Source organism: Zootermopsis nevadensis, unplaced genomic scaffold (genome assembly GCF_977971745.1).
Source record: "Zootermopsis nevadensis isolate Lab colony 2312 unplaced genomic scaffold, Znev_1.0 Znev_ptg000012l, whole genome shotgun sequence".
NCBI lineage: Eukaryota > Metazoa > Arthropoda > Insecta > Blattodea > Termopsidae > Zootermopsis > Zootermopsis nevadensis.
In genome coordinates, this window is record NW_028259144.1 from 12,413,285 (window position 1) to 12,427,440 (window position 14,156).

At 39.6% G+C, this 14,156-nt stretch overlaps 1 protein-coding gene across 14 annotated transcripts in view; it reads right to left on the minus strand.

The window, feature by feature from the left end:
* The window catches only part of Tm1 (tropomyosin 1), a 76,307-nt gene extending 68,250 nt beyond the window's left edge, over positions 1-8,057 (minus strand). For 9 of the 14 annotated variants that reach the window (XM_087347931.1, XM_087347937.1, XM_087347933.1 and 6 more), the window contains exon 1: positions 7,897-8,057. The gene's annotated coding sequence lies outside the window, so the exon portion shown is untranslated. The remainder of the gene's footprint in view (positions 1-7,896) is intronic. The other 5 variants (XM_087347927.1, XM_087347929.1, XM_087347925.1 and 2 more) reach the window with 1 other exon arrangement.
* Between the last annotated feature and the right edge of the window lie 6,099 nt (positions 8,058-14,156).

Below are 14,156 nucleotides of genomic sequence, written 5' to 3' on the forward strand. Positions count from 1 at the left end.
TTATCACCTGTCATCGAGCAATAATTTTAAAAGCTGTATCTTATCACATGTCGCCTGTTGCTAGTTGCTTCCATGTGTGAATTCTGCCTTAATAAGATACAAGTTCTTATAATGTATAAACTTTTATACAAACCGTTAAGTTATATTTAAATACATTGCAGCTTGTATATTCACTCGTGAAAGTTCGAAAAATAAACGATCTTGTCTTAATCAGAAATTGTAACACACACACATATGTTCATAATCGATGGTTTTATTCAACATGTAGCCTATTATCTTTTGTTTTCATATGCCTTCATTTTTGTAAGGCAAGGAGTTTTTGTAGATACATATTTGTGGCCATGTACAGTTCAGTAATCCCCTTTCGTAAGGTGAAATTTTGTGGTGTGTCGTCATGCATCTCTGATAAATTAGGGTTTGCCAAGGGTGAAAAAGTTTGTGGGACACTGGCCTAGAATTAACGTAGTTGGGGGGGGGGGGGTCACTTTTTCTGACAACGATAGTATCATAGTAAAGATAGTCCTGGCGATTAATGTGGCTGGCAGAGAGGACATATAACTTAACTTTTTTAGAGGCGGAGGGAAGGAATAAATGCAGAAAATTCCTACTGATTTGAGAGAAGACATCTCCCATTATACTTTCCACACTAAGCGTAACAATGCGGTTTACAACACTAGTATCGACCATCACTTATTCAGACCTCTGACAAAAACTTATTATCGCAGGAACAGAGCTACGGAGTGTAGGCTTCTTTTTGTTGTAAACTATATTTTACTGCACGAAATTCTGCGGTGAGTCACGGCTTACTAATTCACAAACGTTGTAATAAACTGACTTGAGGATTTTACTACGTCCTCGGAATGCACCGCTTTCGAATCTCGACCGAAGTACCGGTAATTTGGACTCAAGTTCGCAAATATCTCTAGACGCTTAGGCAAAGGAACCTTTAAATAGGAAAAAAACTACTTCAAAGTGAGTCCTAGACGTTTCAAGCTCATATTACAAAACAAACCTCAAATCTAAACCCTAAACAACTTCTGTAGCTTTCACAGTGTCGTTAAATTATATATAAGTCAGCCTAAAATCAACATCCGTAACATATTTTAGATTAATTTTCGTCGCCCTGATGAAACCGGCCCTGAGACCCATCCAGACTCTTACTTAATGATTACCAAGGACTGTTACACCAATGGTATAGCAAAAGGAGACTGAATCTGGTTCCTCGGAATTTTATATACCCCCTCCACCCGCCACCGATTACACACTGAGTAATGACTGGTACAGTCAAAGCATGTACGGTTACACGTTCCTTGTTTAGAATAACGTCATGTAATATTTCACATGGTGAGAATATTTGCTGAGCTGTTCAAACGAACTACTGTAAACTCACACATAAACCAGTTTCGAAACACTTTATTTCTCATCACATTACATTATTTGAAATACTTCTGGGAAAGCAATAATAATGTTCTGATGTAACGTCTTGGAATTTCAGTAATATCGAACCCGAGATTCAATTGTCTGTAATAAGTTCTAGATTTATTCGACACGTACCAGTTTCGAGTTTTGGCTGGTTATCGACCTCCATCCTTTCCAGTTCGCCATACAGAACCGCCCCTTTATCCAGTTTTAAGACAAAAAACTAAGATATTAATATGATGTCGTTAAATAACCTACATACTTAAAAATCGATAATCTCTGGAAACGAACAATTTATCATAACTTTTTTGTTGTCTCTTAGACGACAAAAGAAAAATCAAACCGAGTATAAACCTCAACTGTTTTTATTACGCCTGAGGAAAATTTACGTTCTTATATATGTAAATGTACGTGTGTGAATTCTCCTTTATATATATATATATATATATATATATACCGCTCATTGAAGAACAGGCGATATTAACGGAAAAATTACTTATACGAGGTGCGATCGGAAAGTTTCCAAGACTGTGTCAATAGAGGGCGAACCGGATGTAGTACGAGCTTCTGCCGCTAGGGGGTGCGGCCTACATTCATAGTGAATCAGTGTGCCAGCCGGCATCATCAAATTAGAATTTGTTTCTTAGTTACGGGCGTTTTGGTAGTGCATTACACCGACCATCCTGCGATTTCGGAATGGCGTGTGCATCACATTTTGCCAAAGACTCGCCAAAACGACTACGGAAACCTATGAAATGCTAAAGCAAGCATTTGGGGAGTCCGCAATGGGTCGTGCACAAACTTTTGTGTGGCATTCACGTTTTAAAAATGGCCGAACCTCTGTCGATGATGACGAGCGTTCTGGACGACCATCTTCGAGCACAACGCCCGAAAATGTTACGAAGATTCGGCAGGCCATTCACGAAGATCGACGTCATACCATCAACGACTTGTGCGACATTGTTGCGTGAAGATGTGAGACGGAAGCGGCCGGCAAAGTGGCGCAACCACAACTGGCTGCTGCATCATGACAACGCGCCAGCGCACACTGCCCTCAAAGGTCGGCAGTTTTTGGCCTCAAACACCATGGCCGTCATCCCGCACCCTCCTTAGCTCCGTGTGACTTCTTCCTCATCCCAAAGATGAAAATTCAGCTAAAGGGAAGGAGATTTGAGACGATAGAAGAGATTCAGGCAGAATCGCAGATGATGCTTGACAGGCTGACAAAGAAAGATTTCCAGGGATGCTTCCAGGCTTGGCAGCGGCGCTGGGATCGTTGTGGTCACTCCCAGGGGAACTACTTCGAGGGTTTGGGATGAATTTAATACCTGAGATAAGTGTACGGGTTTTTTTGTTGTTTTTTTAATAGGCGCAGTCTTGAAACTTTCCGATCGCACCTCGTATGCTTAGCAGTTGTAAGGTATCTCAAGTGTGAGATCATTGCAGAACGGACTAAAAACCACATGATGTGCCCATATAAACTCGAGTACTGGTATTCAAACTCCGAATCTTTTGAATGAAAAAAATGAGTCGTACCCGCCAGATACAGAACAGTATGGAACAGTAGTAAGGATTCTAATCCCCAATCTGAGTTTCACGGTTCGAACCCTGGCGTGTGACCAACCAACTGCATCCGGGCAAATTCCTGTTAGTGCCTTTACATCTGCCATGAATTAATTCTTCTGCATTTCTGTTGTTTCGCAGATAAAATTGTTTTACCCTGTCGCATTCAGTGGTGCAAAATATCAGCACTTGATACAAAGGGACAATGTTCCGCAACTGGTGTGCCGCGGATTTTTACGAGAAATTGTATATTTATATGTTTTAATTTAAAAAGGAAATTTCTTATCTTTTATAATTAGAATCTGCAACACTCGGAGACTGGTTCATGATTGAGTTTCATAAACATGTTTTGTTTCCATACGCCTAAACACTTTCAGGGGAAGGATTTATATGTAGACACATATTTATGGCTATGTATAGTTTCATAACCCCTTTTCGTGAGACGAAATTCTGTGGTGTGCCGTCATGTGTCTTTGACAAATCAGTGTATGCCGCGGGTGAAGAAAGTTTGCCGAACGATTTAATAGAATATGACTACAGTGTTCGGTGATCCTGTAATAGCTAACTCGTAATGAACAAGCCCCTCTTAAGTGTCAGTGCGCTGTAATAACGTCTTGTCAGACGATGAATCGATTCGCGGAACGAAACAAATCGAAGCCTATTTCTCTACATTATTAGGACTGCTATTTGCCCAGTCGTGAGAATATTTGAGATTATAACATCATTTATACAACAAAACAATTTAATCTTCCCATTTCCTTGTTTCCTCCATACTGTGGTTACTGGGCAATCATATGTTTGTTTCACGCACAAAGAAATATATTTGGCATTTACAAGCTTTACCATCAAGTGGGGTTATTACGATTAATGATATAAAACATTGTGTGATATTACATCCTTTCGTTCTTAAAACTTAAATTTAATTAAAGCTTCTTGCAGTGCACCACGTTTGGAGGCTGGAGTGTTTTGTTATTGAAGATGGTTGTTTGCTTGGTTGCTGCCTCCATCGTCATTGAGACTGCCCTAATGATGGAGGCAGCAAGAACCTCCGAAACATCGGCAAACTTCCTACCAGACTACAAGGCGCAATAACCCAGAAGACAGACAGCCATCTTCATACATTGTTTATCAAGGTGTGGCTGTGGGACGCTAATGGACAGTCACCTTAACCAACTAACGAAGAGCAGGAAGGGATCCCAACGCTACACAGGACGAGACATAATGCTACAAAACAACACTGTTGACTAGATTCATATGGATCAGGTTGATGTTTAAAGGCGAGCAGTTGTGAACTTCCCTTCTCATTCCCTAAAAGGTGAAGTATTTTAGACAGACCAGTTTACTGTTAATCAGGCTAAGGTTCTCTAGGTGACTGCGCCCCCTACAGTCAGTTATATACCAGAACATATTGCTCAAGAATAATAAGTCACGAGATAATTTGATCTTGAGGATTAGATTAAAATTTACGAAAGTTCATGAATAGGAGGCCGTGATAAAATTAAGGAATTACGTCATTCCTAGCGAATAACAAACAACTACGATCTGACAAGAAATGATTAGCTGGTTGTCATTTTTAAAAAAATCACAATTTGACTGTTGTTGAAATCGTTGCAGTGGAAAAGCTGTCAAGGGAATTTGAGGCTTAGGGAATAATATTTATTACCATGTTTATTACTTTACGGGTAATTTTCTAGTTATCTGTTAAATTACCATTAAGCTTGCAGACACACGCAAGCAAAGATATTTCATTTATGAACATACTGGAATGTTACAGAATTGTCTCTGGCCAGCTTCAGCAGACTGGTGAAGCTCAGCTGGCCGACCGGTTTCGGTCCGATCACGATTGTTTCGGGAATAATGTTCTGTCTCTTACATATTAGCAGTGCGTATGCATGTGTGCTCTTCCCAGAAACTTTCAATCGCTGTACGGATTCTCGTAAAGCTTGATATGATTGCAATGCCATAAAAAACATGTGAACACATGGAATTTTTTTACAGTACATTCTGACGTCAACACCATTTTGGATATTTGCATTTATGGACAGGTTCAGACACTGGGTGATTCAAAGCCAAATATAAACTGAAGATGCTTGTTAGCAAAACACACAGTTAACTCACTCAAAGAATCTCGGTTCTTTATAGAAGCTGATAGTCACTTAGCTGGCCTGCCGGAAGTTCATTACCGCGTTCACAAGAGTGACCACTGGTCCCTGTTCTGAGCCAAATGAATCCAGTCCACACCAAAAGCCTATTTCTCTAAGAGTTATTTGAATATTGTCCTCCTGTTTATTCATGTCCTGAAAATGGTATTTTCTCTTCAGGTTCTCCAACTAAAGTCTTGTACACAACTCGACAAATGCGCACTGCAGACCCCGCCCATCACGTACGTTTATATTTAGTGAAGAGTACAAATCATGGATCGTCATTATGCAGTTTTCGTGTTAACTTTTCCTTAAGTAAAAATATTCTCCTCGGGGCCCTGTCTTCGAACACCGTTATCTTTGAGATTTGAAGTTCTCACGGCAATGAATATGACGTTGTTGGTCTTCTGGGTTGCAACGCTATAGGTAGATACAACCTTTTCGGAGAAACATATCGTCTCCCTCTTCATGGTTGAAGTATAAGATCTTCGAAACGCTGGTATGTACCTACAAGTCCACACGGGGTTACAGCCACGAATAACAACATCGTAACCCTTATTAACCCTCCCCGCGTAATACGTAAAACCAGTTTCATTCCTAAATGAAACCACGTTGTTTAATCATCACAAATAATAAGAATTTGTTATAAATTAAGCAAGCTGTTTATACTTAATAACAGATAACACAATTTCAAAGGCGGTGTTAAAAATGTTTTACAGATACATTTAGGATATTCCACATTTATAGCCGGAAACGATACATTGTCTTGACCTTGTGTAAGTGAGGAGGTTTGTAGAAACAAGCGAACATAGTCGAGTTGTAATGTAGTCGAGATATCTCGACGCAACTGAATATAATGCGACCTTTACAATCAGAAATGGCAACCACGGTGAGTAGATCAGAATCCGAGATCAGCAGCTAACCAGGCCTCCCCTTGCGAACAGTCGGCTCAGCAAGTGTAAAATTAGCACCAGTCGCGTGCCACACCCCTTGACAATCGACTCGCACGAAAAAAATCTGCTACTTGAAGTCACTTAGGTATCATTAACCAACACAAACAACCTCATAGTTTCGTCATCATCGACGTATTTCTTCAAGTAAGTTAGGGACAGTCCGTATAGCGAACCAAATATGACCCTTCACCTTAGCGAATGACGCCAGTGACGTAAGAGTTGTCCGGTATGAATGACCTTTGCGTGGATGGGAAGTCTACACGGAGGATTCTCCCTCACGGGGTCACCATGGCAACCAAGACAACTAAGCTGAACATGGTAACCAAGGTTATGTTGAGATAAATTTCGGAACGTAATTATTAACCCCGGTGGCCATCAAAATTAGACAATCTGCAGAAAAGTTGAAGGGATAGGTCAATGTCTTCGAAATTTTCCCAATATCAAATTACATAAAAATCAGCTTGAGTTGTTTCATGCATTTCGGGAGACAAACATAAACGGACCGGACGGTTTTAGAAGACGCTCCGCATGGATTTCGAAAACTGATCACTCACATGGATGGTTGCAGAAACGTATTACACTTCGAAGAGTTTTTCCAAACCAAATCAACAAAAAAAAAATTTACACATTTAAAATCATGTACGCTTTTGACGTAAATATGTGTTTCTCCAACACTATGTCGCCTCTTCCAGCTAAATATTGTACAAAGATCAAACACGTTTTAGATGTTCCAAGTTGCTCGTATTTCAGGAGTGAATTAAAACCAAAAAGCTCTCTAAATTTTGTCACGATGGGTCCTTCAGTCATTTATCGGCGCTGTATCATCTGCAGAGCGTAATCAGCATCGACAAGAAAGAAATGACTGCGCGTGGCGAAATCGGAAGCAGTTCCAGCTAACTGGATGTTGCTATTCTGGCGTTCCCAGGGCGAGTCTGACAAACCGGCAACTCGATAGTCACTAATACTCTCGATTCACGAATCGGGTCCCGTAATAATATAAATAAAAATTGTTGCCACTAGACCTAGACTTCTTGGTATCAACTGTGTTGAGTCCTTGGTTCAGAGAAAGCACAGTACGAAGACTTAAGCTTTAGAGCCGAAGCTCATATCCATACACAAGTTTAAAAACGAAAGACAGTCAATAAATGTAGCCAAAGTACAATATTATAACAATAACATTAAATAAATAAGAAATTTAATTATCACTCATAATAGTTACTTCACTAATTTCAATGTTTCCCACCGAGTGGTTAGCAATAATTATTCGTATTCGGTAGGTCCACGGCTCTAATACCCTCCCCGAGACCTGCTATCTTTAGATCTTCATTGTTTTCTTCAGTCCCTCCAACAAAATAATGGGATAGTATATAAACTTTTCCAATTAACGATCATGCTAACATTAGATGTTTTAGGCCTTAAACAAATCAGTTGAAAAACCACCGTTAAATACCCCTGAAACATAATTTCTGAGCCTTTTTAGCCATCTACAAACTGAATACAAGTTGATATAGATCCACGAAGATGAATACAACGAATCGAAATAGCAACTTTTTCTTATAAAAGAGACTTAAGTTTGTCTCAAATCCTACAATTGCCTGCCAGTCACTCATATAATTATTTGTTATTAGTACGTTTGAGACAAAATTAAGGTAAAACATATGACGACAATTTTGGGGATGTCTTTACACTTTCAGGATTCGAAATCGAGACAATGTAAAAATAAATATGGATGAAATGTTTGTGAAATTAGTGCATTCGCTGGAATTTTATAGCAACAAATGATATATTAAATAAAGTCAGTCATGACAGCTCAGACATACCTGGACAGAAGAAAGCGCAGCGGCTGTTGGCGTCTCACGAGTCAGAAAGCGACTGGCCGCAAACTTCTTACAGAAACACACAGATCACCTTTCCTTTCGCCTTACCGGGAGTTGACGGTTGGAGATGCAGTAGGAGGGGAACCTCCCCCACCAGGTTCCCTACCCCACACCAGTCCTCGCAACTATTCACGTAGAACTAATTTTCGCGTTGACACTCTCGTTTCATGTAACATCCATCCCCACCACAAGTCCTCCCCACCACAGCCACACAAAACTTGGCTCCTGATCTGTGGCAAAATAATGGAAGTTAAAAATGTCCAGGTTCCGAATTCGGGTACAAAAACCTCGTTTATAACTGTGTATACATGTTTAAATATTTTGGCAACATCCTCTTCAGTGTTGAATACAGAGTGCGTTCGAAAAGTCGCTGTGCTATTGTTGTTATCCAGAACACCCAATCACAGGAGAGGACCTTGTTAATGTACTTATAAATAAAATTAAGTGTCCAAAGATGCAAGGGACGGTCATTTCTAACACTACTTACACACGTCATGTAATCTTTGTCTAGTGTATTATGTGATTCGTGGTTAACTGTACAGTGATTTTTCTATGCTCTGTGCAAGAACAGCTTAAGCAGCGATACGAGATTTGAGCTTTTCAGTGCGGTAAATATGTCGTTGTTGTTAAAGGCAGACGGCGTTTTGGAGGAACACGCTACCTTCACATTCAACCCTGACGATGGAGGTAGTATGTTCCTACAGAAGACCAACATCCACAGTTCAGGAACTATCATAAGTAGGCTAACGTTCACAATAATGTACAACACATTGTCAGGGCACCGGAAGGATAAATTTAGATTAATACTTTTGGACCTAAGATGGACCCGTGCCAGAAGGAATCCGTAATATTTACTTTGCCAGGGGAAATTGAGACAACACAGCGCCCGGTTCGAAGGATGAGCCCAGATAGGCGAAATGGTTCCATACGACACTCGAATCCACAAGAGAAGGACGATAAAGATTAATATAAGAAACTTTATGTGGTGCTACATCTGATGGTTTTGAATGACTAAACCAGAATATCCCAGTATTTTTATACCTTCGACACAGTTGATTGTAGTCTGAAATTTGACGGCACACAGGGGTTTTGAGGAGGGGATACTTTTTAGTAGTTGCCACACTGCAGATTCATCACGTTTAGTGCTTGTGGGTATACAGCTTCCTACAGACATCTAGCGTAAGTTACTATGAAAGCGCAATCTATTTTTCAAATTACTATTACGGCCTAACGTAACTTTCTGGCCTTGGTGGACAAAAATATGTTGCAAAAGCAATAATTAACATCGTTAGGATTTGTAGCTGACAAAAAGGAACACTTGAACCGGTTAAGGCAGTTCTAGAGAGATGGTTTTCAAATAATTAAAATTATAACTGAATTCACCTAAAATGCTATACGTGTATTTTTTGGGGCCTCTCGATTGGTTCCACCACCCCTGGTTAGCGAAAAAAAAATCAGAGAGGTTGAGTTGGTCTCGGCAGGTACCTCGGGCAAAGAAAACAAGAAACGAACATGGAATGGAGGAAGCCCGGCCATTTTGAGTACCGAGTCGGATAAAACTAAAATTAAGGAAATGGGCCCCAAAACTGTGAATCTAACTAATTACCTCTAGTATTAGCAGTATCGAATCATCGATTTCTGTCACCGGAGAGTTGGTTAACTTCGTTGTTATGGAATAATGAAGAAAGGGCTGTAATATGATGATAAAGTGAACCGCGGTTGTGCTTCAAATAGGGTTCAACTTCAACCAATAAGCAAAGTATAAATGTCCTCTGAGATGCATTACGTAACAAAGCGAAAAGACGAAAATAAGACATTCAACAAGCAACAAGAAAAAATAAAGCAATGCAGGAAGAGAGACGAAGAAAAGTGTGGATGTAGGAAGAAATGAACAAGGAAAGACTATCTCCAGGAAGGCTCGTGGGTGGCATTACGAAACGTCGTTTCATTTCCCTGTCATCAATCAATGGTAGGTAATTGTTGAGAAGGCGCAATTAGTCGGGATGTGACGTGATACGGCTCTCTGCTAATGCAGCGTCCACCAGTCACTCGTCTTTAATCTTGATGGACAAAGTAATTACACCAAACAAAAACCACGACAATGATTAATAGCCTATATCGATATATGAGGTGAGCAGTTTTAATACGAAGTGTATTTATATTCATTGGATGGACGGAGGGAGTCGATTTCGCCGAGCCATTGCCTTATTTGTTCTAACCTCGATACGATCAGCTGAGATTGCGCGGGGCGCGAACCCTTGCGGGAAGTGGACGCTACTGATTGATCAAACAAGCTGTTCATTACGACTAATTGTAGATCAGATCGATAGATGTGAAAATGATTTATGACTATACCAAAAATATTTGCAGCGTCATCGGTTATTAACACAGTCCACACTTCTTACTTATATTTATTTTTCAGCGACGTAATTAAATTGCAGTTTTAGTCTACAGATGATCTTATTATTGTAATCTTAGACCTGTTTCGGCGCCCTGATAATGGAAGCAGGAAGCATCTCTGAAACGTTGGTAAACGTCTACTAGACTACAGTGTGCAGCATTGCAGAAGACAGACGTCTTCATGCGCGCCACCGTGAGAACCTAAAATCTCATCAAGGTTAACTATAACTGTGTCCGGTGTTCGATGTATGTTACTTCTCCAGACACCAGCTGATACTGACGTGCAATTAATCGCTTTGTACGTACGTGCACGTGGTATGTATATGTATCTGTGTATGTTCGTATAACACAAGTTATGTGTTGTAGTTCTTAAGGTCATTACGTTTGAAGTGTCAATGTTGGCATAAAAGTCATACCTAACAAATATTCTCCCCTTCCATGGTAAGTTGCAGGAACTTCACCTATTGGTCGACGGCCATGTCCCATAATTCAAATGGATTCACTCTATTCGGGTCATGTTATTTCAACGTGCGCGTGCGTCATTATTATATGCCGCAATTTTAATTACCATCTGTTCTGTTTAAAATATAAATTCTTTAAACAGTTCATGTCACATGCATGCATCAGTAATTGGTAAGAGATTTGCGTTGGTGTGAACCGTTAAACACAAACAAATCTTAATTCAATAATGTGGGTACCATTATGAAAACCAGTTGTCTGGTTATCGTCATGTAGAAACGTATTAATATGTTAATGATGTACCCTACTAATGGTTGTTACAAGTAGTAAAAAGTAAATTAGAGACTCGCGAGGAGGGGTCCTTTCAGATGAGACTGTACAAACTCTTACAAAACTGGGTCAGGAAGTTATAAATAGAGATACGATATAATATGGGCCAATATATTATGGTCAAAGCGTCAATGTTAAAACAGTTAAAAATAACTTACTAAAAATAAATGGTTAAAAATTTAAAAAATTAAGGAAAAAGTAAATGGCAATCTTAATGAGTTTGTATTAAAATCGGAACACGATCATGAAGGCGCTTAACCTTATCCAACGGTTCTATTGTAAACCCAACCAGTTATCATATTTACTAGTTAAGAAGAAGCCATCAAATTGTTACATATCCATAGGCCTAAATCGAGAGCGATTTGATGCTAAGTAAACAAAATCTTTCACACCTATACGACAGGAGGTGACATTAAGATTGAGCAGAGATTCTAAAATTAGTAACATTGTGTACCAACATGCGTTCTTGTTCCATTATGAGGGCTACTCAAAATGTGTCTTTATAATTCTTCCTTATTTTATAATGAAAATTATGCCATCACGAGACAAATATATCATGTCTGTGAGTGTATTTCTCATTGTGTCGGTGGTGTATAATTGTCCAAGTTATAACTTCGGACACAAAAGACCGATTTCATAAAATTTATAAGCAACGTCATGAAACTGGAAGCTATCCCATGTACTGAATGATCTCAAAATCTCGCAGCCCATATTAAAACATCATTGATGATTTACAGTTGTTTACAATTCTATAAGATTAATCAGCACACGATATCGTTGTGACTATTCAAGAACCCACGCATTCAAGAACGTCACGTCATGTTGAAACCTGTTGGCGCCAGCCCATCAGTTGTCTTTCAACAGTCGAAGTGCAACGAGAGTTCTGCCTGGCTCATCGTTTCTACTAAACTTGCCAAAATGAGGTTAGGGATATATTTCCCGATTCTCCTCTGACAAAATAAAAATCGACAATAGCTCATCCGGTGAACCGTTTCCGTGGCACAAGAACTCATCACCGGTGCGTGGACATTTCCAACGCTTGTCTTTTTGTGATTTCAGTGTAATTTTTTTAAAAATATAACTTATATCGGGAATGGATAACGTGACCCCTCTATGAATTTCCCTTCTGGTACATGTGATTTTCGTTACTGTAGAGTCTTCTTCGTTATTTATTACTGCAGTCTGGCTTTCATACAGGCATACCTCAGAGATATTGCGGGTTCGGTTCCAGACCACCGCAATAAAGCGAGTCACGCGAATTTTTTGGCTTCCCAGTGTATATAAAAGTTGTTTACGCTGTACTGTAGTCTATTAAGTGTGCAATAGCATTATGTCTAAAAAAAAACATTGCGAGAACATTGCGAAAATTACCAAAATGTGACACAGAGACACGAAGTGAGCACATGCTGTTGGAAAAATGGCGCCGATAGACTTGCTCGACGAAGGGTTACCACAAACCTTCAATTTGTAAAAACAACGCAATATCTGCGAAGCGCAATAAAACGAGGTATGCCTGTACTCACATCTAGATGATTGATGCTTTGAAAAGTGAGCCACAGAATAACTATTGCCTTTCACTATTCTATAAAATGGTCAAATGAGATGAACACACAAATGTACCCATTCCGAGTATATCCGTTTCAAATATAATTCTGAGGTCAAAATCATTGCGCTTCAGCCTACAATAACGCTAATGTTTGTGCGACAGATTTAATTTAGTCCGTAAAACACAGTCAACTAAACTGCTGATCACGAAGGGAATGGAGACAATATGAATTTTAATGCTGACTAAGCAAGTTATTTGACCTTGCTCAGTTTCCACCCTCACATTGCGGTGTTTGTGTGTGAAAGTGGCTCTAGTCGAGAGAAGCTGGTCTTTCTTGATACATTCTGTTTGCGTCTTCCCTTCTTATTTTCATCCTGATGTTATCTACTATCTGATTACACCACGCAACTTCATCCTATTACAAAAAGATGGCGTAATTATCTGTCCAAGACAGTGTATAAGCAGTTCTTAAAAGATCTGCACGATGTTAATATTTCATATTCTTACGTCACGTTACAACGACTCAGGGAAGAGAAATCGAATATAAATCCAAAATAAACTAGACTGCTTTATTTATTCTGTTGTATATACAAGGTACATCATATATTGAGTTTTGTTCAGTTATTACTAAATACTGATATTTGAATAACGTCATAACGTGCTGTTTCTCTCAATATATTTCAGAACTGGCTTAAATCTGGGGTGGAAGGGAAGGGGTAGGAAAAAAGAGCATTAGATTACACTCAAGTAACCATACTCAAAATTGTTCTTTTGAACTTTGTCCATCGTTGAAATTACACGAGCGTAAAACTAACGTTTCGAAAGCTGAATTCTGCTTCCGTCTTCAGGTAAGAAAGAGAAGGCTAAAGCAGAATCCAGCTTCCGGAAAACAAACACATTTCTTTAAGAAACAACAAATTCTTTGCGACGGCAATAAGAGACGAGTTTACAATTACATCTGCGGCAGACACATTGTTACCATGTGGGATCTTGTTGTGGCGTTTTCCATCCATCCATCTTGTCTGAAGAAATGTACTGGTGTGTCACAATATGGTCGGTCGCATGTACAGCGACGAATACCTACGTACCGCGGATTCAGAATGGATACGAATGTGTGGTGGTCAGAATGAGTCATGCGTCAGTCGGAGTGATACACGAAACCTGTTTTGATGCTTCCTGAGCCAGTTTTTCGAAATTGTGCTGAGGAATGTAATTTGTTAAATCGTCAGCGATGAGAGAATGAATACAAATGGAACCGAAATAGTGGGATATGAAAGGTGTGTGACTACTCATGGCAGATCGAGTTCATTGCTGCTCGTAATTCTGCAGACCGCACGTTCTCCTTTGCTGGTGTCGTTTACAAAATTACCGAAAGTTGGCCAAGTAATATTCTATTAAATAAACCTGCGTCGCTTTTCATGTCACTGACTATCTGGAATTTTAGAAAAACTTTCCCAGAGTGCCAGCC